The sequence below is a fragment of the Mustela lutreola genome, chromosome 12 (assembly GCF_030435805.1).
Source record: "Mustela lutreola isolate mMusLut2 chromosome 12, mMusLut2.pri, whole genome shotgun sequence".
Taxonomy (NCBI): domain Eukaryota; kingdom Metazoa; phylum Chordata; class Mammalia; order Carnivora; family Mustelidae; genus Mustela; species Mustela lutreola.
This window is the reverse complement of record NC_081301.1, coordinates 20373904-20398263: the sequence shown is the minus strand read 5'-3', so window position 1 is coordinate 20398263 and position 24360 is coordinate 20373904. Positions and strand designations below refer to the sequence as shown.

Sequence of the window (24360 nt, the reverse complement as noted above, 5' to 3'; positions counted from 1 at the left end):
AATTGACTCAAAAGACTTGTGCAACTCAATGAACGTAGGTATAATCACAGTTCTACTTCATTACAACAGAAGGTTACAGATTTCAATCAGCCAAGGGAAAATAGTGCCTAGGGCAGAGCCTGCACAGGTCCTCTCCCCAGGGAACATGGGTGGCATTCCTCTTCTGGAAAAAGCATGTGACAAGATGCATGGAGTATTGCCAGCCAGAGAAGCTCACCAGAGCCTTGGTGTTCCAAGTTTTTCTTAGAGCTCCGTCATGCAGACTGAGGTTGGAGCCCATGTGGCTGCATTTTCATCTCCAGGCCTTCTGGAGGTCGAGTGGATACTGCGTGGCCCCAACCCCCCATCATAAATCACACTGTTGGGGCACCTGGCTGACTCACTTGGTTAAGCATCTGCATTAGGCTCAGGTCATGATTCCAGAGTCCTGGGATTGAGTCCTGCACTGGGCTCCTTGTTCGGCAGGGAGCCTGCTTCTCCCTCTGCCTGCTGCTCCCCCGCTTTTGCTCTCTCTCTCTCTCATTCTGACAAATCAATCAATCAATCAATCAGATCTTTAAAAAAATAAATAAATCACACTATTAGACTGTCTGGTGTGGCCCAAGGCCCCTGGGTAAACAAAAGCATCCGGTCAGGGGGAATATTCTAGAGATCACCTCTCAGGAACTGAGGGCAAAGGCCTCCTTTGGGGATCCAGTCCATCTGATGGATCCGAACACTTGTTCTCTGCTGTCAGGGACCCAGGGAACCAGTGTCTGACTCATTGCTGAAAAAGCCAAAGTGGCCATGGGGACAGGGGAGTGTGAGCTTGCAAAGGAAAAGCGTTCCCTGCAAAAGGCAGGGCAAAGCCAGAGGCTCAGAAATGGTCGCAGAACGTACCGGCCAGGGTTAACAAGAACCCTGCCCAAAATGATGGCCTTCCAGGGAAGGGGCTGGGACATTATAGGAAGATGCTGGGTGGGGGTGGGGGCATATACAAGAAGGAGCAAGTTGAAGGAGCCCCGGAGTGGTAGTCAGGAGATCCCCTCAGGCAAACCCACCCAGGGAAGGGTCGGCTCTAACCACCTGCCAAGTTCAGAGAATGCAAAGCCATCTAATGTCCTATCCGCCAACGTTCTCACTTCTCCCTCCTTGCACTCCAACCTCAGAGAGGCAGGGAGCTGCTCTTGGGAATCTGAAGGAGGAGCAGCGGGGGGAAAGGAGAGAAAGGTACCCCGTTGAAGTCTGCCGTTGGCCAGAGTGGCCTCAGCCCTAGGAGAAGGGAGAAGCCCTGTCTTTGCAATGAGCATCAAAATGTTGAGGTATATATTAATGTGGACATTCTAATTTCAGACTTAAGACCATGTTTGTGACCTACTGTAACCCCTGGTGTATAAGCTTGTGTTTTATTAAATGCCCCACTGTCGATGAGGACACTCTGTACAAAAAGGAGACAGACAGAGACCTCTCTCCCTCCTTGCGTAAAGTTCTGATCTTGTCTTCCTTGGCCTGCGGCCACTCCTGCCTCTGCCTCTCTTGTGCTTTTGAGGTCTTGGACCAGTGGGCTCAGCCTGATCAGCCAGGGGCATCCTACGAGCATTGTCTGTTGTCAGCTTCAGACAACATCCCACGGGAATCCATTTTATTTGGTGGGAGAGGAAGGGGGGTATGCAGAAAATCCATGTTTGTTAAGATCTGAGCTCCCCCCCATATAAGGCCATATAAACATTTCTCAGAGTTTTGATGAGTCTAAATGTTGTCCACATGGTTAAAATGGCATATAATTAAGCGTCTCGCAATGTATTATTATACATCATGAATTCTGTTAAATATAAGCGCTCACTTTCCAATCAAATATTTTAAAAGAACAAAGTCTCTATTCATATTTTAACAGGCGAATGAGTATAGAGGTCTTTTTGTTTAAAAACATGACCTGAGGGTGCCTGGGTGGCTCAGTGGGTTAAGCCGCTGCCTTCAGCTCAGGTCATGATCCCAGGGTCCTCGGATCGAGTCCCGCATCGGGCTCTCTGCTCAGCAGGGAGCCTGCTTCCCTCTCTCTCTCTCTGCCTGCCTCTCCATCTACTTGTGATTTCTCTCTGTCAAATAAATAAATAAAATCTTTAAAAAAAAAAAAACAAAAAAACATGACCTGAGGGACGCCTGGATGGCTCAGTAGGTTAAGCATCTGCCTTTGGCTCAGGTTATGATCCCAGGGTCCTGGGATTGAGTCCCTCATTGGGATCCTTGCTCAGCAGGAAATCTGCTTCTCCCTCTGCTTGCTGCTCCCCCTGCTTGTACGAGCTCACACACTCTCTCTCTCTCTGACAAATAAATCAGTAAAATCTTTAAAAAGTAAAACAAAACAAAAACATGACCTAGAATCAACAGAAAAAGCCCCAGCTTTTCTATGCAAGGGTCCCTTATCTTTCTTTTTTGCTCATGTCTAATCAAAACCTTTAAGGATTCTGGCATTTGGGAAATAAAGGCCAGAGACTTATTAGTTTAGCTGCTGAATTGAAGTGTCACATAACACTGTTGGGTAATGGGTAATCCCCTCAAAGCAATTGGTTTTTTATTTGTTTGTTTTTTAAGATTTTATTTATTTATTTGACAGAGAGAGAGATCACAAGTAGGCAGAGAGAGAGAGAGAGAAGCAGGCTTCCTGCTGAGCAGAGAGCCCGATACAGGGCTCGATCCCAGGATCCTGGAATCATGACCCTAGCCAAAGGCAGAGGCTTTAACCCACTGAGCCACCCAGGTGCCCCAAAGCAATTGTTTTATAATCTGTAGCCCCTCAAACAGCGGCTGCCAGTCCAGGCTTGTTTGTAAGACAGTGGGGGAAAGATGGCTATTGAGAGTGTCGGCTTCTCAGGGCTCCTGGCTGGCTCCGGCCGTGGAGCATGTGACTCTGGGGGTTGTGAGTTCAAGTCCCATGTTGGGGAAAAAGCTTACTTAAAAAAGAGAGAGAATGAAGATCTGTTTCTCTCCATTTGAGAAAAATGCTAAATGGCTTAGTGGTGATTTGGGGACTCTCAGAACCAAACGGCATTTCAAATCAACAATTCTAGATAGTTTTTATTTTATAAAATAGGGAGTCGGCCCAGGCTGATCACAGCAGCAGCGACCCTGGTCCACTGTATGAAACGCACGCACACATTGTGATCAAATTTGATTTACAAGCTGCACTATGAGCTCTTTTTGTTGTTGTTTGTCAAATGATCCTTTATTGAACTATTCTCCGTTGTGATCAGCTGGCTGGGCCTTCCATGGTACCACTATTGATGTCATCAGCGTGGTGGCCATCACTGCAACCAGAAGACTGGGCAGTTCTCAGAACCTCTTTAATGGTTCCAGAGAGTTCTCTAACTAAAGATCAGTGGCGCATCTGTCGGGCAATATTGCCAACCTCATCCAAAGTGATATTTCCACGGTGCTTCATGTTTTTCTGCTTCTTTCTGTCTCTTGGTGGTTCCTTGAGGGCTTTGATAATCTGGGCAGAGGCAGAAGGTACCACTTCAATCTGGGCCTGTCTGTTCTGAATGGTCAGTTTCACTGGAATCCTCAAGACTCTTCCAGTCACCACTCGCCATGGCTACAGCTGTCATCACCAACGTTTTTTGGAGCCAGACCCAGCGTGCCAGTCTTCGGGGCCAGGAGACATGGCACTTGAAATTGCAACTAGTGCACCTCAAGTACATGACTTTGATCTTGTTGGGGTCGAACTTAGGTGGTATGGTGGAGGCAGCTGGTGTCGGATGAACCTGGATTTGGGAGACTGAAGACAGTTGCACCTTTGCCTCCTCTGAGCCGAAAGCCAAAACCCGCCTTTTTTTCTTTTTCTAAGTTGTATGACAGATGTCACGCCAAAATGTGGTCTGAGGCTTAAAGTAAGCCACCTTTAGAATATTCCCCCTAAGTGAAATGAAGTAAACATCCATGCGTAAACACCAGATTGAAAAACTGTTAAGGATTTTCTTTATTTATTCATGAGAGAGAGAGAGAGAGAGAGAAACAGAGGCCAGGGGAGAAACAAGCTCCCCACTGAGCAGGGAGAGAAAAGTGAGACTTGATCCCAGGACTCTGGGATCAGGACCAGAGCTAAAGGTAGACGCCTAACCGACTGAGCCAACCAGATGCCCCTAAATAAATATTTTAAAGGGGAATATTCTATCAGATTTTAGGCAACCCTTTTTGCCATGGTCTCTCCTGAAGTTTGGGTAGAGCTCATCGCATGGCTGGATCCCCAGCTGTTGAATATCTGTTCTCATCCTTTCTCACCTGGACTCTTACTTTAGGTTGCCCCAGGTCTCCCTGATCCCTGTAGGGCTTATGGAAGTCCTGATCACGTCACTCCCTTGCCTAAGGCACTTCTTGGCTCCCTGCTTCCTGCTGGAGAAAAAAACCCCATTAACATCAGGACCTTTCACAGTTTGCCGTCTGTTCACTTCTCCAGGTTCATTACAGCCCCTGCCCCACCAGCCCTCCCCCCACTCAGGCTCAGAGGGAGATCACCTTGTCTAACATCACATTCAGATCAAAATTTTATGGGGCCTGAAGCTTATATCATTTGGGGGACCTTCTTAATAAAATTCAAAATTACTCAAACAAAATGAGACACCCAAGTGAGTACTTACTGAGAATGAGAAAATAAGTCACAACAAATGACAAATTTCACAAAGCCAAAAGATACCTCAAACATCCCAAAGGCAGAAAAATAAAGTATTTGCATTAATGAACTGCCTGATGCATCTCTCTAATACCTTTTATTCCCTTCGGGTTTGTTGCACGCCCTCCGATCACTTTTCGATGTGATGATAGTTTTACACTTGATAGTTTAGAAAAGGTTCCTTCAAATTCAAACTCATGGGTAATGTCCTGTAGCTTTTTGGGATTTTGTGAGATGTAGGCACGATGCAGTTCCTCGCCTCATCTACCAAAAAACGTAACCCTATCGCCTACAGTGAACCTTTACCAGAAACTTCAAGTAATATGCCAGTGATGAGTAGTATCCTGGGAACAGTCCTCCTACCTTTTCTTTCCTACATCTTTGACCCCCCCCCCCAATGATATTGCTTTTTGAGAGAATAGGCCAGTTTTTCTTTTCATTTTGTAATGCTCTACCTTCTGGAATTGTCTGTCTCTCCATAGTGCTATTTAACCTATTCCTGTATTTCTTGAATTTCCTGTAATCTGGGGACTAGGGCTGAAGGCTCTATTAACCTCAAGTTAGACATTTTTGGGCAAGAATTTGTCAAAGGTGATGCAATATACTTCACACTGTATCACACAAGGACACACAACATCTGGGATTGTCCCACTATCGATCAAGTCATTTGGTTAAGATGATGGCCACCAGATGCCGCCATTGTAACAGTTTTCATTCAGGAACTACAAAGTACCTTGTAAAATACTCTCATTGACAAATATTCTTGACCACCCTACCAATCTCTATTGGATTTGGGGCTCTCTTTGTCATCTTCATACAGCGCTCTGTAATTCATCCAAAAGTGACTCAAACTTAGAAATCAAAAGGCGCAGCAGTATGTTAGACACCTAATGTGTGGATTTTCCTGTGTTCATATATGTTCCCATGTTCATATGTGTTCCCATGTTCAATCCGTCACATCACATTCCTGTTGGTGCTCCTTATCAATATACTTATATATTTAAGGATCACTGGAGATTTGTTATTAACAATAACAGCTGGCAGGGTGTGATTTTCTTAATGGAATGAGGTGGGTCACAGGGGAAAACATCATAAATCAGGCAACGGTTTTAGTTAGAGGGAAGTGATGAAAATTTTAGAAAACCCAGGGAAAATAATTGAAAAGGCTTAATACATACATTTTCTCCAGTGGCTTAAAGGAGGCGACGAGAAAAGAAAAATGTCAAACCCTTTCTACCAGTTGTTTCGACTTTAGAGAAAAATAACATCTGTTTCTTTTTTTTAACGTTTGCAACAAACTTCAGGAGTGATCCTGTGGGCTGGTTTACGTGAACTTCCGGAGAAAGCCCCGCCCCCGTCCCCCACCCTCCCCCCGCCCCCCAAGACCACCTGCAGCTTCTGGGGGCACCTGTCCATCTGCCCTCTGCCTCCTCCACACAGCTGATTGTTGGCCTGGGGAGTTTTTGCCAATTGGATGGTAAGAAATTGTGTCTCGGGATCATTTTAACTTGCATTTTTCTTCTGAGTGAACATCTCTTCCTGTTTGAAGGTCATTTGCATTTATTCTTCTGGCATCTGTTCCTCTTTCTTCCCCATTTTTCCCTGTCACTGATTATTTTCTTTTCGAATTTTAAAAGCCTTCAAGAAGAGTAGGGCCATTCTCACTTTGTGATATGTTACCAACATTATTCCTCAGTTTGTTAAGTGTCTCTTGGTTTTCCATATAGCGTATTTTGTCGCACAAAAGTTTTCTGGTGTTTTGGTGCAGTCAGTTTTATCAATATATTTTTTTTGTTTTTAGTCCTGGGTTTTTCCCCCCTTACATATAGCTCTCTGATCCATTTGAAGTGTTCTCTTTTCCCATGGGCCTAGTCAGTTGTGGCAACCCCACCTATTAAAAGTTTTTCCTTCCCCAATGACCAGATATATTGCCTTATTTTATAGGAAATTCCCATATGTACTTGGTTACGTATCTGGATTTTCTATTTTGTTGTTTTCTCCACTGTCCTCTTTATGATTTAGTGTTTTCTGGTTGATACTTGATTCCTTCAACAGAACAGAGTGCATTCTCTTAAGCAATTAGTCCCACTGATGAACAGAAGGATCACATCCCAGGAGGAGCAGGAAGTTCGCAGTGGGGGTCTAGCTTACAGAGGTTTGCATAGGCAGCCTCTCAACAGCCCCCTTCTGAGCCCTGTTATTTATAGGACGGTCCTCTCTGAGCATAATGGGTATAGGTCACGGTTAGCACCTGGAAGTCTCACTGAATTCCTGATTCTCAAAATACTTGCATGAACAAGGCTATAATGTCTCAAGGTTTCCCATTTAATACCACTGTGACTTAGCATCTAGAGTTTAAAAAGATTTTTTTAAAAAAGATTAAATAAAGGTTTTTATGTTTTAGTTTTCTTTTTTTTTTTAAAGATTTTATTTATTTATTTGACAAAGAGAGAGATCACAAGTAGGCAGAGAGGCAGGCAGAGAGAGAAAGGAGGAAGCAGGCTCCCCGCTGAGCAGAGAGCCCGATGCGGGGCTTGATTTCAGGACCCTGAGATCATGACCTGAGCCGAAGGCAGAGGCTTTAACCCACTGAGCCACCCAGGCGCCCCTGTTTTAATTTTCTATAAGCACAGAATTAATAAATCATTTCCTTGTGGTCTAAAATAGGACCACCGATATTTGTAGCCCGCAAATATATGCTGTGAATATATGCTGTTTTCATAGTCCTCTCTTTCTATATATATGTGTGTGTGTGTGTTATATTGGAATTATAAATAAGAATTATTTAAATTTTCTATAGCTTTATATTTTGTTATTCTGTAATTTTCCAAGTTATAATATTTTATAATGATGGGTATAGTTTTTCAATTTGTTGGCATACAGGTTTTCATAATGTTGTTAAGATTATTTGTATTTCTGTGGTATGGGTTATTTCTCCTTTCATTAGTGATTTTGTGTACTGGGTCTTTTTTTAAGTGAGTCTGGCAAGAGGTTTATCCATTTTCTTCTTTTCAAAGAACCAGCTCCTGGTTTCATTGATCTGTTCTATTGTTTTTGTTTGTTTTTAGTTTCTAGCCATTTGTTTATGCTCTAATTTTTATTTCCTTCCTTTTGCTGGATTTGGGTTTTATTTTTCTAGCTCCTTTAGGTGTAAAGTTGTTTGAGACTTCTCTTCTTGGTGTATGGCTGTATTCCTATCAACTTCCCTCTTAGAATCACTTTGTAGGAATTGTTATGTGCTTACCTTTCCCCGTCCTAGGGGTGGATTAGCCTGATAGTGCAACTATCTAATCCCTAATTCCCCTGCCATTTCCACCAGTAGGTGAGGCAGAATTCAGCACAAGAACCTCCATCTTCAGATGTCCAAATTTTCACTGCATGGATATCTTATTGGTTTGGCAGTCAGAGAAATCTCCATCTCCATGGCCCTGACTCATGTTAGCACACTTCTGTTAGCAGATATGGCTGACAAACCTGAAAAAACTTGGGGGCTGGATGCCAGCTATAGTTTCTAAGGTGTATATGGGTGGGTTCAAGACATCGAATCTCTGGTACTCAAAGGGAGGAAAAGCCTATCTTTGCCCTAACTTCTACCCCCTCCCTCCAACAAATGGAACCCTAACACCTTTGATTCTGTAAGCATCTGAGACAGAAGTTGGACTCTGCAAATTGGAGCCTCTAACAAAGCGAGACAGTTTTCACCTAGAGTTGCCCTTGGGATTTTGGACTTGTAGCCATATGAGGGGGACTACCAAGTAGACCCATTTTGGAGGTCTTAGGGAATTGGAATAACTGACTCATGAAGGCCTTGAGATGCTCAGTCCCCCAGCTGCCGTTTTGAAGTTGGTCAACTTGGACTCAAAGGCTAACAAGGAGAAAGAGCTCCAAAGATCCTGGTCAAGAAATGACCTGATCTGTTAAACACAAGTGTCCTGACCCCAGCAGCATCTTGTCTTTACTTGGGGGAAAAGCACATATGTCCCTATGGAAACTTCTCCCTCCTCTTTCCTCCTTACCTGGAGTCAAAGATACTGACTTCGTGGTGCCCTCTGCAGAGTCTGCCTGGTTCTGGCTTGATGAGGTCTTGGATAAGTTGAAACCTGTCAGTGTCCATGGAGCTGTGCACCCTGAGAGTCAGCCCCATGGAGCTGGAAATGAATGTAGTCATCCCATTCACTGGGCAGGACTCAGACTTGTGGGCTGTTGCCACGGGCCTAGCTATTTGGGCAGTCTGCATTCTTCCAAGTGGAAGACCCATCAGGGATGCCCCCAAGCTATGGAAACAAATTGGGTTGTTGACCAAATTCTCTGGGTCACTCACTTAAATGTCTGTGGCAAAAACTGGTTCTGAGACCTCCTGGAATCAGCAGCTGATGGGACCTAACTCTGCCCTTGACCTGGAGGCTACTGTTGCATAGTAGCCTTGGGACTCCAGCCATAAATAGACCAGCCCACAGTTGGTGTGGCCATATCACAAGGGAGGTTTCCCCTTCCCCTTCCTTACAGGTCAACCTCCTCAGCCCTTGACCCCCTCTTTGGCTTCCAGGGGCTTCCTCACCACTGATACTACTTCAGGGTACTGATCAGCTTCCTCTGCACTGAGAGGGAGGCCTAGAGGACTCCGACTTAATTCTTAAGTTTTATAAGAATGTCCATATCTTTCACCTGATTCTTCCAGGTGAAAAGTTTGGGCAGGAGTAAGAGATGATTGGATAAAGGGTGGTTGTAGCTACTGGCAGGGGACAGGAGGTTGGGGGAGGGGGGAAGGAAGAGTAACAATGCAGCTGAGAGGTGGCGAGGAAGGGCACGAAGGACATGTCTTTCAGAACTGCCCTCAGCTGTGCTGTGGTGGGGAAAGCCCATGGCGTGTCTTTCAACTGGTGAAAGCAACTGAACTACCTGGTGAGTCTTCCTTCCTCGGCCAGACAGCTCTGACTGTCCTATGAAGTGGTTACTGTGACCCACATAGGGCTGGGGACAAATGACCCTGTTCTCAGACCTTCCAAATGGACAAACCTGGGGACTGGAATGCTCCCCAGTTGACTAAGAGGCTGTGTTGGAGCTACTGGGAGGCTGTGCTTTCTGACTGACGTACATCCCAGTTCAAAGGGCCGCCCCAAACAAAACTCTTCCCAGGGATGCTGTATTCTCTGTTGGGATTCTGATGCCTCTGCCGAAGCAGTGTTGTGGCTTCCCTCTCTACTAAAACACCATGGCTCACACCATAAGAGGTGACCTGAAGTGTTTAAGGCAACACCACATCGGTCCTGGCAGGTACCCAGGTCAGCCTTAATTTTCTGACCTGGTTGTTATGGATGAGAGAATCGCCCTAAGCCTGCTCCTCAGGGGCTAAGGTAATCTGTGTGTCTGTAATGCAGCCTGTCCTTATGGGTTAATGCTTCAGGCAGATATAGAAACTTCTAGAGAGAGCCACTTGTCTAGAGTGGACACAAATGGCTTCATGGGCTTCGTTCAGCTGGAATCCTGGGGCAGAGCTGATGGTATTGCAGATTCTGATTCTGTTGCTTAGAATACAAATTGAATGGATTTGGTGTTGTTTCCAGTTGGCTTAATTATGCCAGTGAGCCATTATGAATATTCATAGGAAAACTTGCCAGAAGCCAAGACCATACAGAAATGAAGAGTGGATAGGGGACTCAGTTAAGCGTCTGCCTTCAGCTCAGGTCATGATCCTGGGTCCTGGTATCAAACCCCACATCGGGCTCCCTACTCAGCGGGGAATCTGCTTCTCCTTCTCCCTCTGCTCCCTCTGACCCTTCCCCTGCTGTGCTCTTACTCGCTCTCTCAAATGAAAAAATAAAGAAGAATGGATATTGTTTGGGGAGGGAGCAGGTAATCCTCAATAGCTTTTCTGTATATCTTGGGACCAGTTATGTGAAAAGAGAGCCTAGCTTGTGTGTAGGTGACAGATAGACTGCAAAGACAGAAGGGTAGAAGGCATGTTTATTTCTTGACCACTGACAACAGCTCACCATCGCCACTGAGATGTCCAGTAGGCACTTCAAACCTAACATGACTACATAGGAACTTCTGGTCTCTTCTAAACCTATAGTTCCTGTGGTTTGTTTTTTTTTTTTTTTTTTCTGCTAATGTCAACTCCGTTTTTCCTGTTGCTTGGGTAAAATCCTAGTAAGATGTCCTTCTCCTCTTGCCTGTGTCCCACCCATTAGAAAATCCTGTGGGGTATCTTTCAAAGTGCATCCAGAACCTTGCTAGGTCTCCCTGCCTCTACTCCTCCCATCCTGGTACCAACCTGGACTGTCTCTTCTCTCGGCTTGCCCCTGAGGTGATGCCGCAGGGGCCCGCAGAGCCCTCATTCCCACATGTGCCTTATGCCCCTGCATGGAGCCTTTCCAGAGTGCTGCACTGAGAATCTAGATTCTTCTTAGCTTTCCAGCTTTTTCTGGTTTGCTAAGACAGCCTTTGTACTTCTGTTCGCCCACTCCTTCTTCATCTCTCTCAAATCTTAAAAAAAAAAAAGGGGGGGGGTGGGGAGGCTCCTGGGTGGCACAGTCATTGGAGCATCTAACTCTTGGTTTCTGCTCAGGTGGTGATCTCGGGGTTGTGTGATCGAGCCCCAAGTCAGGCTCTGCTCTCAGTGCAGAGTCTGCCCCTCTTTGGCTATTACCTTCTCTCTCCTTTTGTTTTTAAGAGATTCTGATGCCACTTCTCCTCCTTCAGCCATTTAAATTCACTGTAGTGAGGTTTCAAGAGGCAGCAGGGGCAATCGTCCGCCCAGCACACCAAGTGTAACTGCAAGTCCTAGCAGTAACCTCAGAAACCAAGGCAGCCCTACAGACCAGAGCTGATTGTGCTGCTCCCCAACACCATCTCCAGACGCTTTATAGATGTATTCATGAACCCTGCCTTGAAGCACCAGGAATGTTGCTGTAACATTGAGCTTGAAACTATGTTAAATACATCTAGAGCGTGACCTGAGAAGGTTGAAATAATTTGAAGGTAGAGATCTTAAGGTTTCTAATGCAGGTAATATCTAAGAATCCTCTAGAATATAGAACTCTACTGGTAAATATGTACTTTGCTCTGTTTGTTCCTGTCCTTTCTGATAACCATGTGCTTCTCTTACCTATGCACTTTTATTCTACAAATTTAGGCATGTATCCTGTTCTTGGTGTTCAGTAGGACTTCCTATCGTGTGTGGTATACTGGTGTCAAGTGAACAAAATTCCCCTGGAATTCTGCTGTAATCAAGTTCAGCATGTATAGGATCGTTAATCTCTTCAGAATAGTTCCTTGTGCCTCCTAGATTATTACTCAAGTTCTAGGACAGAAATGCAGCAAAGAGCAATAGAGTGTGTTTAAAAAGGGGACCAGAACTCCTAGGATTAAAGATTGTAGACCTTGTCATTTAATAGGAAAAAGAAGAATGTGATCCAACCAAAGACCAAATAAGCAGTAAAAAAAAGGAAATGTAAGGACTGCAATCTGAAATGGGAGCCAGGTGAATCCTTCTACTTCCAAATGCACCACTGGCATGAATTTAAAAGCACAGCTATGTGGGGCACCTGGGTGGTGCCATCGGTTAAGCCCCGGACTCTTGGTTTTGGCTCAGGTCATGATCTCAGGGTTGTGAGATCGAGCCCTCCCTAGGCTCTGCACTGGAGGCTTGAGACACTTTTGCTTTGTCTTTCTCTGTACCTGCCCCTCTGCCCCTAACCACTCTCTCTCCCTCTAAAATAAATCTTCAAAAAATAGTAAGAGGTGCCTGGGTAGCACAGTCGGTTGAGGATCTGACTCTTGGTTTCTGCTCAGGGTCCTGAGATTGAGACCCGAGTTGGGCTCCCCATGCAGCGCTGAGTCTGCTTGGGACTCCTCTGCCCCTCTCCCACCCCCTGCGTCCTCTCTCCAAAATGAATAAATCCTTGGGAAAAAAAAAAAAACAAACACCTACACAGTTGTGAGTCTTTAGAGTGACTTAATGAAAGGCAAAGAAATTAAAAACAGGTTGGGGAATGAATGCTGTTGGACAAATCGGCGCTTAAGGAAGGATGATACAGTTAATGCATTAACAAGACAAGGATTTTAATAACTTTCTTACTCTTCTTTCCCTTTATTTCACCCACCCGCCCACCCACCTCCCTTCTGGCAACCACCAGCTCTCTGTATGTAAGAGTCTGGATTTCTTCCTCCCTCTTAGTTCATTTGATTCTTAAAATGCAATGGGTGAAACTGTCTTTCTTGGACTTATTTCACTTAGCATTATACCTTCTCGCTCCAACCATGTTGTTGCAAATAGCAAGATTCATTTTTTTTATGACCAGCATTCCATGGTGTATATGCAGCACACTTTATCCATTCATCTGTGCTTGGACACGGGCAGTTTCCGTATCTTGACTACTGTAAATAATGCTGCAATAAACCCAGGGACCCATATCTCTTTTTGAATTAGTGTTTGTGTTTTCTTTAGGCAAATGCCCCGTAGTGGCATTACTGGATCATATGGTAATCCTATTAAGGTTTTTCTGCAGAACCTCCATCCAGTTTTCCACAGCAGCTACGGCAGTTTGCATTCCCACAAGCAGTTGCACAAGGGTTCGTTTTTCTCCACGTCCTGGCCAATACTTGTTTCTGGTGTTTTTGATTCTAGCCATTCTGACCGTTGTAAGTGGTGGTATTCATTGTGGTTTTGGTTTGCAGTTTCCTGATGATTAGTGAGTGAGTGCATCTTTTCAAGTGTTTCTCAGCTATGTGTATGTTTTCGGGAAAATGTCTTATCAGGTCGTCTGCCCACTTTTTAATTTTTTTTTTTTTTTTTTGTGGTGTTGAGTTGTGTAAGTTCTTTATTTTAGATATTAATCCCTTATTGGATATATCATTTGCAAATACTTTCTTGCACTCAGTAAGTTGCCTTGCTCTATTGGTTTTCTTTGCTATGAAAAAAATTTATTTCGGTGTAGTCCCAGGGGTTTAATTTTCTTTCCTTTGGCTTGCCTGCAGAGACTTACCTAGAAAAATGTTTCTACTGCTGATCACTACCTGTGTTTTCTTCTAGGAGTTTGATGGTTTTAGGTCTCACACTTAGGTCTTTAATCCATTTTGAGTTTATTTTTGTGCATGGTGTAACAAACGGTCTAGTTCCATTCTTTTGCATATAGCTGTCCAGTTTTCCCAGCACCATTTGTTGAAGAGACTGTCTTTTCCCTAGAGTATGTTCTTGCTTCCTTTGTCATCGATTGGCCATACAAGTGCGTGTGTTTATTTCTGGGTTTTCTATTCTGATCCATGGATGGTTTTTTTGTTTTTTAAAGATTTTATTTATTTGACAGACAGAGATCACAAGTAGGCAGACAGAGAGGGGGAAGCAGACTCCCTGCTGAGCAGAGAGCCCGATGCGGGGCTCGATCCCAGGACCCTGAGATCATGACCTGAGCTGAAGGCAGAGGCTTAACCCACTGAGCCACCCAAGTGCCCCCTAGATGTGTGTTTTGTGCCAGTACCTTATTGTCTTGACTACTCCAGCTTTGTAGCATACCTTAAAATCTGGGATCTTAATAGCTCCAGCTTTGTTGATCTTTCTCAAGATTGCTTTGGCTATTTGGGGGTCTTTACTGGTTCCACACAAATTTATTATTGGTTCTATCTCAATGAAAAACATGGCCGGTATTTGGATAGGGATTACATTAGATCTGTAGATTGCTTTGGGTCCTTTGGACATTTTAACAATATTGGTTCTTTCAGTCCATGATCATGACCTATCTTTTCATCTGTGTCCACTTCACTTTTGTTGACCAGTGTTTTATAGTTTTTTGAGTAAAGGTCTTTCACCTTCTTGGTTAAGTTTATTTTTAGGTATTGTTTTTGGTGCAATTATAAATGGAATTGTCTTCTTAATTTCTGCTATTTCATTATTGTATAGAAATTCAACAGATTTCCACATCTTTTGTATCCTGCAAACTTACTGAATTCATTTCAGTTCTAATAGTTTCTTGGTGGAGTCGTCAGGGTTTTCTATACATAGTATCATGTCATCTGCAAATAGTGAAATTTTTGCTTCTTACCAGTTTATATTTCCTTTATTTCTATTTCTTGTCTAATTGCTGTGGCTAGGACTTCTAGTACTATGTTGAATAAAAGTGGTGAGAATAGATACCCTTGCCTTACTCCTAAGATTAGGAGTTCTGTTTATCACCACTGAATAGGATGTTGGCTGTGGGTTTTCATATATGGCCTATATTATGTTGAAGTATGTTCCCTCTAAATGTACTTTGAGAATTTTTATCATGAATGAATGTTGAATTTTGCAGCTGCTTTTTCTATGTCTAATGAGGTGATCATATAGTTTTAATCCTTTCTCTTGTCTACATATCATGTTGATTTTCAAGCATTGACCCACTCTTTCATCCCTGGAATAAATCCCACTTGATTGTGGTGAATGATTTTTTAAATTTTATTTTATTTTATTTTTTATTTTTTTTAAAGATTTTATTTATTTGACAGAGATCACAAGTAGGCAGAGAGGCAGGCAGAGAGAGAGAGATAGGAGGAAGCAGGCTCTCTGCTGAGCAGAGAGCCTGATGTGGGGCTCAATCCCAGGATCCTGGGATCATGACCTGAGCCGAAGGCAGAGGCTTTAACCCACTGAGCTACCCAGGCACCCCTGTGGTGAGTGATTTTTTTTTTTTTAAAGATTTTATTTATTTATTCGACAGAGAGAGATCACAAGTAGGCAGAGAGGCAGGCAGAGAGAGAGAAGGAAGCAGGCTCCCTGCTGAGCAGAGAGCCCGATGTGGGACTCGATCCCAGGACCCTAAGATCATGACCTGAGCCGAAGGCAGCGGCTTAACCCACTGAGCCACCCAGGCGCCCCGAGTGATTTTTTTTTAAAGATTTTATTTATTTGACAGAGGGAGATCACAAGTAGGCAGAGAAGCAGGCAGAGAAAGAAGGAAGCGGGCTCCCTGCTGAGCAGAGAGCCCAATGCAGGGCTCAATCCCATGATCCTGGGATCATGACCTAAGCTGAAAGCAGAGGCTTTAACCCACTGAGCCACCCAGGTGCCCCATGAATGATTTTTTAAAAATAAATTATTGGATTCTGTTTGCTAATATATATATTTTTTAAGATTTTATTTATTTATTTGACAGACAGAGATCACAAGTAGGCAGAGAGGCAGGCAGAGAAAGAGAGAGAGAGGGAAGCAGGCTCCCTGCCGAGCAGAGAGCCCGATGTGGGGCTTGATCCCAGGACCCCGAGACCACGACCCGAGCCGAAGGCAGTGGCTTAACCCACTGAGCCACCCAGGTGCCCCTGTTTGCTAATATTTTGTTGAGGATTTTTGCATCTATGTTTAACAGAGGGATGGGGTTATAGTTTTCTTTTTTTGTAATATCTTTATCTGGTTTTGGTATCAAGGTAATGATGGTCTCATGGAATGTATTTGGGAGCGTTCTTTCCTCTTTTTTCTTTTTTTTTTATATCTTGAAAAAAATAGATAACTTCTTAAATGTTTGGTAGAATTCATCTGTGAACCCACCTGGTCCTGGACTTCTGAGATTTTTTTGATTATTTAATTTCATTGCTAATAATTGGTCTGTTCACATTTTCTATTTCTTCCTGATTGTTTTGGGTGGTTATATTTCTAGGAATTTATTTCTAGGTTGTCCAGTTTATTGGCATTTTTCATAATTTTATGATTCTTTGTATTTGTTGGTTATTTTTCCTCTATTTCTGATTAAGTCCTCTTTTCTTCTTGAGAAATCTTGCTAAATATTTGTCCATTCTGTTTATCTTAACCTCCCAGTTTAATTTTTCAAGTCTATTAATTTTTGCTCTTTTTTTTTTTTAAGATTTTTATGATTTTATGTGTTTGACCAAATACACGTAGGTGCAGCAGCAGGCAGAGGGAGAGGGAGAAGCAGGCTCCCCACAGAGAAGGGAGTCCAACGTGGAGCTTGATCCCAGGACCCTGGGATCATGACCTGAGCTGAAGGCAGACACTTAACCAACTGAGCCACCCAGATGGCCCTCTGCTCTGTTTTGTTTTGTTAAGATTTTATTTGTTTATTTATTGGATAGAGACACAGGGAGAGACGGAACACAAGCAGGGGGAGAGGGAGAAGCAGGCTTCCTGCCAAGCAGGGAGCCCGATGCGGAGCTCGATCCCAGAACCCTGGAGTGATGACCCGAGCTGAAGGCAGATGCTTAATGACTGAGCCACCCAGGCACTCCTGCTCTGTTCTTTATTATTTTCTTCCTTCTGTTGACTTTAGGCTTTGCTCTTTTGCTAGCTCCTTTAAGTATGAGGTTAGATTGAGATTTTTCTTGTTGCTTGAGGTAGGTTTGTATTGCTATTAACTTCCCTCTTAGAACTGCTTTTACTGCATCCCAAAGCTTTTTGAACTACTGTGCTTCCATTTTCATGTGTCTCCATGTATTTTACTCTTAGATTTCTTGGTTGACCTATTCATTGTCTAGTTGCATGTTGTTCAACCTATTATATATCTGTGTTCTTTCCAGATTTTTTTCTTGTGATTGACTTATAGTTTCATAACATTCTGATTAGAAAAGATGCATGATAGGATTTCAGTCTAGAATTAAGAGGTATTTTGTGGCCTAACCTGTGTTTTGTTCTGGAGAACCATCCATGTGTGCTTGGATGTATTTCACTGTTTTTGGATGGAATGTTCTGAGTGTCTGTTAGGTTCGTCTGTGTCATTCAAAACCACTGCTTTCTTGTTAATATTCTGTCCGGATGATCTGTCCATAGATGTAAACGGGGTGTTTAAGACCCCTACCACTGTCAACTTCCTGATGTCTGATAATAGTTGCTCTATGTATTCAGGTTCTCCCATCGACAAGAGAACTTAGTTATTACCTTTCCTCTTTTGGATAGTTCTCTTTTATCATTATGTAGTGTCCTTCTTGGTCTGTTGTTACAGTCTTTGTTTTTTAAAGTCTATTTTGTCTGATATAAATATTGCTACCCCAGCTTTCTTCTTTCTTTTGCTTGGTAAATGCTTTTGCATCCATTTTCTTGCAACCTGCATGTGTCTTTAGGTCTGCAGTGAGTGTCTTACAGGAAACATGTAGATGGGTCTCACTTTTTTATCCATTCAGTCACCCTATGTATTATTTTAGAGAGCGAGTGATCGGGGAGAGGCAGAGACAGAATCTCAAGCAGACCCCGTGTTGAACAGAGCCTGACCAGGGCTTGATATCATGGCCCTAAGATCATGACCAGAGCTGAAATCAAGAGTAGGACACTCAACCGACTGAGCTAACCAGGTGGCCCACACCCTATGTCTTTAGAGCGTTTTATCCATTTATATTTAAAGTAACTATTGCTGTGTATTATTGCCATTATGTCATTTAAGATTTCAGAGAGTGCATGAGTTGGGGAGGAGCAGAGGGAGAGAGACTCCTCAAGCAGACTCCCCACTTAACATGGAGCCCAATGTGGGGCTCTATCCCAGGACACCAAGATCATGACCTGAACCAAAACCAAGAGCTGGTCACTTAACTGAGTCACCCAGCTTCCCCAGTTTTATGGTTCTTTTTGTAGTTCTTAACTGTTCCTCATTTCTTGCTCTCTTACTTTGTGGTTTGATGATGGCTTTCTTTAGTGTTCTGCTTGGATTCCTTTATTTCTCATCTTTAACTTGGAGTAGGAGGATCCTGAGCTCACCTCGTCATCCCATGGACATACCAAGGTAACAGCCACAGTTAGTGAAACTAACTCTGAAAATCACCAGAAGATGGGCAGAGCAGACTTCATGATTGGGAAGGGCAGGGGGTGTGGAGATGCAGTTAGGAACCAAACCCCTAGTGAGACTAACCCAAAATGGGAGAGATACCACAAGCATGGAGAATCAAGAGGATCAGACCCTCCTGACTGCCCAAAGTAGGCTGTATTGGTGTAAACTTCCCTCTTAAAACTGCAAGAGGGAAGCAAGAGGATCAGACCCCACACCAGGCCTGGTGGCTCAGTTGGTTAAATAGCTGCCTTCAGTTCAGGTCATGATCCCAGGGTTCTGGGATGGAGCCCCGCATCGGGCTCCCTGCTGAGGGGGGAGCCCGCTTCTCCCTCCACCTGCTGTGTGCTGGTGCACACACTCTCTCTGACAAATAAAATATTAAAAAAAAAAAAAAAGCTTGTAAGCCATTAGGGAGCTTGGGACATTGAGCATTAACTCATTTTCCTGGGTGGCTCCACACCAGTAAATAGCCCATTTTTCTTCACGGTGGAAGCTCTTGGTCAGTTTTTACTGGCAGGCAGCATAAGCGGTGGATGAACTCAGGTTTGGTTACACATTTGGAAACCACAATGGGTTCTGTCCCTACAGACACTTCCGCTTGTGGTTTGGTGGCTGCAGATCTGGGGCAAAGCGCAGAAGTGTGGACCCCGCTCCTCCAGAGGCGGGGCTGAGGCGTGCTCCACAGACCCGTGTCCAGGACCTCCGGCGTTTGGGGCTGGCTTTGGGGGAAACAAGGCACAGGGTGTCCTTTGTCCAAGAAAACCTCTCTGGTAAGTCACCACAGGTGTGATGACCCAAACTTTCATTTGTTATAAACTCCTTCGGGGTGGTTTTGGTTTGGGGGAACATCTTCTGATTGTATAAGAGACTAGCCGTTTGAGAGGTTACCCTGGTTTCTAGTTGGGTTCTGTCCCGTGTTCACCACGGGGAACTGAGTTCATTATCCCTTGTGGTCCTCTGAATTGCACATTACAAAACTGGGCTCCATCTAGCTACGAACCCCTGAAGAGGAAAAATCATTTTACAACAGGGCATAGCCACAGTGTGGTCTAGAATCAGGAGGACGCTGGCCAGAAAGTGGATCCTTAAATTACCACACTGCCTTACCATTAGATTTGTTTTATAAGAGGAAAGAAAAGGGGATAATACCCTATGTCAGTTTTTTTTTTAATTCTTTATTTGAATTCAATTTAGTTAACATAGAATGTATTATTAGTTTCAAGGGTAGAGTTCAAGAATTCATCATTTGCATACAACACCCAGTGAGAGAGAAGCTTATGCAGGCTCCAAGCCCAGTGTGGAGGCCAACGTAGGCTCTATCCCACCACTCTGAGATCATGACCTGAGCCAAGATCAAGAGTGGTTTGCTTAATGGACAGGCATCCCACATGCAGGGTTTTTAAAAGGTGAAAATTCAGGGTAAGGGTCTCTGGGCCTTAGATCATGCTGATTAGGGATCAGGATCCCTGCAGTACTTCCTTTCCTCATCTTGTCCCTTCTGGTGACGTCCCGTCTGGCTTCGGCATGACTGGACGGAGGTGGTGCTTCAGCTTCAGCCTGGCCCTGCCAGACGTTCTCAGCAGATTACATTAGCGATGTCCTCTCTAGAGGACAGACAGAAGTTCTTTATTCTGTGACTATTACTATTCTGCAAAAAATTTTTTTCTCCCAAACATGGCACATTATGTTTTTTTTCCAGCAGAACAGCATTTCACAAACTTTTGGGGAGGCTACTTTGTTATTTCCCGAGACAATTTTCCAGTTTTCTTTAACAGTATCTAAGGGCTATGGGACTCTGGTCAGAGGGTGCTAAGAGCCATACATTTAAGTTGTGGGGGATTATGGGGACTTTAATGTCCTCTCCACAAGAATCAGTGAACCAAAGGCTAGATTTTGTTTGCATTTATTTTGTGGGTGTGCAGGTGTTATAGGATTTTTCTCTATTTCTAGAAGGTATTACTAAACTTTTTAAGAAGAGCTCTGTTTAATTGGTTTAAAGGCAAATGTATGTAAGAATTGAGCATTCCATAACTCAGATAAATGTTTTTCAAGTCCATGTGATCTGGAGAAATATTCGATATTAAAGTTACTTTGACATTGGTTTAATTAAAATACATGACTTTAGAATTATCAGGATTAAAATTCAAATTTATTTGACCAGCTTAACTAAGAATGTTTTTTAAAAAACATACATAGCTTGAGAGACTGACCAACATAAACATTTTTATGGGTAATCTAAGCATAGTTAAGAACAGTAAATTTTAAGAATTTTTAGATAAATAGGTTACCAAAGATTTTACAAGCTACAACTTTGAAGTTTTGGTAGGTTCAGTGATAAACCAAGTTAAATTAATTGAATCTCTAATTTCTGATCAATAATGAATCAAATACTAAATATAGGTTTATCTGAGCTTGGTTTCCTATCACAGAGAAACTAAAGCTATTTGGGTCTGTTAAATGTATTTTGTGCTTTTATTAAGCTACTATAAAAACATGTCTAGAAATTGGCAAATTTGTTTCATAATCTAAATTCTGCTGCAGAAGTTCAATTGCTTATTACATTTTCACTAGAAACTAAGGTTTCTAAAAATTCAGAATTCTAATAAGTATAATCAAAACTCCTGGAACTAAGGGAAATGACTCTATGCAAAGAAAGTAAGATGTGGTTTTGGTAAGAAAAACACGAGGGATAGAAATACATTTTTGTCAAGGAAAAAGCAATCCTAAAAACAGATCAGTTAAATGTAGGACAAAATCTAAACGTAAAAAAGTTATAGAAAGTTTTTGGAAAAGAATTGAGTCCTCAGAAGATGGAGCTGAATGAATTTTAATATCAAAATATACAGCAGTAGAAAACTAGAATTGGGTTTTTGTTAAAATGACAGAGTTCTTAGATGATGGGCCTACTCTTGACAACTTATAGACCAAGGTTTGTTTGTTTGTTTTTTAAAGATTTTATTTATTTATCAGACAGAGAGGGAGCGAGCACAGGCAGACAGAATGGCAGACAGAGGGAGAAGCAGGCTCCCTGCCGAGCAAGGAGCCCGATGTGGGACTCGATCTCAGGACGCTGGGATCATGACCTGAGCCGAAGGCAGCTGCTCAACCAACTGAGCCACCCAGGCGTCCCTAAACCAAGGTTTTTATGTGCTCCAAAAAAGTCATGTTTTTTCTTGATCAGGTCTTGCGTTACTTCAGTTTAATCTTATTTTTGACAAACTTCCCAAAATTCAGCTTCTAAATGAAGTCTTGGGTAGGCTTACTCGGTATGTCGAATTACAAGAGAGGCCTTGTCAAGTAAGTGATGATAAATCCTCTTAGGTTAGGTTGTATGGGTGAATGCTAGAACTGCTCCAGAAATTATACAAAATCCCTAAGTTTTGACAGGTCCTAGTATAAGGTCATGATCTGTCCTTGTCATTGAAATGTTGTGGGTCACAGAAACATTCCTTGTCAACTGCATTATGAACACTCCCTGGTGCTTGAACAGTGACCCTCTGAATGGTCTTCATGGTCACCATTTTACTCTGATCCTCTTACAACTGTCTAAGCTTCAAGGAGATTCATGGAAAGGACTTTGGACACATACAGGTTTCTGATCCCTTTAAGATCCTAAAACTAAATTTCTAGAACTAGTAGGAAAACTGCATTTAAACAGAACAAGAATTAACAGGGGGCCAGAAAAATTGAGGAAGATTATAGTTTTTAGGACTCTTACTTAAAACCTTATTGTTTCTAAGGTTTGCTCTCCCACATTTAAGGAAGCTTTTCCTCTTAACCTTCTAGGACTTACACAAATTTGGTAAAAGTTTCCTTCGCAAACTAATATGAAACCTTTCTCCCTGCCTGATCCCTCCAGAATTCAGAAACTCTCCCTGAGTCTCCTTTGATGGCATTTGTTATTTTCACAAGTTCAGTAAGACTCTGTTTCCTTGTAACAGGAAACCATTGGTTCTGTTACCAAAGCTTTGACTGGAAGGTCATATTTGAGCGAGACAAGCATAGAGTCAGACATGACCAGACAGCTTTAAGGAACTAGGGTTGACATTATGGAGCCAAGGAAGCCCATTGGAAATAACTATCAACCTGCTACCTTGTTGACAGGGCCCCTGGAAGTCTTACCTGGTGAGTCAAAAAGTCACTTCCTGGCAGTCTCAAGCCCCAGGATATTGGGGAGATCCTAAGAGATTAAATAACCAAATCTGTAGCTATTACAAGTAAAATCGGAGGGCACGTGTCTTGAGAGACTTTTAAAAAGTTCAGTCTAAAATTCCTTGCACAAAGTTCCAGCAAAGCAGATTTTTAAAAAGCTTATATGGTCAGTCAGTACTCCTGTTGCACTTACATAATTAGGCCCAGACATTAAAACTGGGCTTCTTTTGACAACAAGTTAGTCTTAATTGGGCTGAGGGTAATTCTGGAAATCCTGTTTTAATAACCTACCTTTGTGGATGTTAAATTCTGATTCTCATTGCCTTTGAATGTTTGCCTCTAAAACTGGGCTGGATCCTAAATTCTTCTAGGTTCCTTGAGCATCTGACTAGGACTCTCTAAGGTTTCCAATTTTCTCCTACTTGACTTGGACTCCCCCTGCCCTCTTCCCGGAAGCCCTATAAACCAGAGCTAGACAATTTCAGGTAAATGTCAGAGACGTTGCCGCATGCTTAGACCATCTTTGTGCCGGTTGCTGTATGGGCCACTAGGACCACCAGCGGCATTCGGACTGAAGACTGGGGAAGATCTGCCAGCTTGCCACTGTCTGCCCTCACTCCAGCTAAAGATGCTTCACACCTGACATCTAGAAATTTCTCCCTGGCAGCCCTTGTCACTCAGGTACTGGGTTAACAATCTGTTCCAACCAATCACATATTTTTCTTTGTTTCCATAGAAATGCCTCTTATTGTGGGACTGCTTGTACAATACAGGCCTAACTCAGAGAGCCCCCTCTGTTTAACTTGTCTCAAGACTGGCTTCATCATGAGACATGAAACAGACTTCTTCCCGAAGGTCCAGAACAGTTAAACTCTGGCTAGGAGGGATTAATGTTGATCCATACTGTTGGTCTGAGGGGGGGAAAAAATCTGGTCAGAAGGTAGGTCCTTCCCCTCATTTCTCAGCACTTCTCCATGTCTCCACTTCCATAGTTGGAAACACAAGAGGGATCTACTTATTAAGGAACTTGGTTGGCCCTTTCTGTTCGCAGTTCCAGTGGAATTAGAGGGCTAGTCCCTGACGAAACTTCTTATTGAACAACCAGGGAATCAACTCCGAGTGGGGATTCCTTGCCTCGTTATCAAGAGGAGAAATCTTGATCTTCATTTTTGCCCTGGTGGGGAATAAGGGCTCATGAACACATGATCAAAAATCTTTTTATCCCCTTAGGCACGTTGGCCCATGAACCTGCTCAAGCATGAGCTGCCCCACAAAAACCATTCGATTCGATGCCTGTGCCCGGGGTAGTGCTGGACCAGAGAAAGACCTCTGGTTAGATTTTGGCAGAACAAGGAGAGGGCCATGCCAGGTAATTAGCTTCCTGCCGCATTCACATTAATTCTCCCGCCTAAGCGGACCAGCCCCCCCAGAGAAGAATAGAGAACAAGCCCGTTGCAGCAACAGATTCCTGCTCAAGTCCCTGGAGCAAGATGGGGGTGGGTTTTCTAGGCTTTGGGGATTAATCAAAATGAGCTTCTCCGTTGGGCTATTCTTTTTGTGACTTACCTGCTCCTGAAATTAGGCAAAATCAGGAATTGAAGCACCACAGTTAGGCCAGACACCGAACCAGGCTTACAGCCAGGACCAAAACCATTTTTTTCTCCAGTCTGGGCCTCAGCAGCAATTCCGCAGAAAGGAGCTAGACTGGTCCTTCTTCCCACCTGTCCCCACCCCATCCCTCCTCACTGAGAAATGGGAGGGAACCCTGCAGTCCCCACCACGAAGACCTGTCCCTCTACCTGTCTGGGACCGGAGTCACGGAGACAA

The 24360-nt window shown here is 43.4% G+C and overlaps 1 pseudogene; it reads right to left on the bottom strand.

The window, feature by feature from the left end:
- Positions 1-3226: 3226 nt before the first annotated feature.
- The window catches only part of LOC131812103 (large ribosomal subunit protein uL11-like), a 29535-nt pseudogene continuing 8401 nt past the window's right edge, over positions 3227-24360 (bottom strand).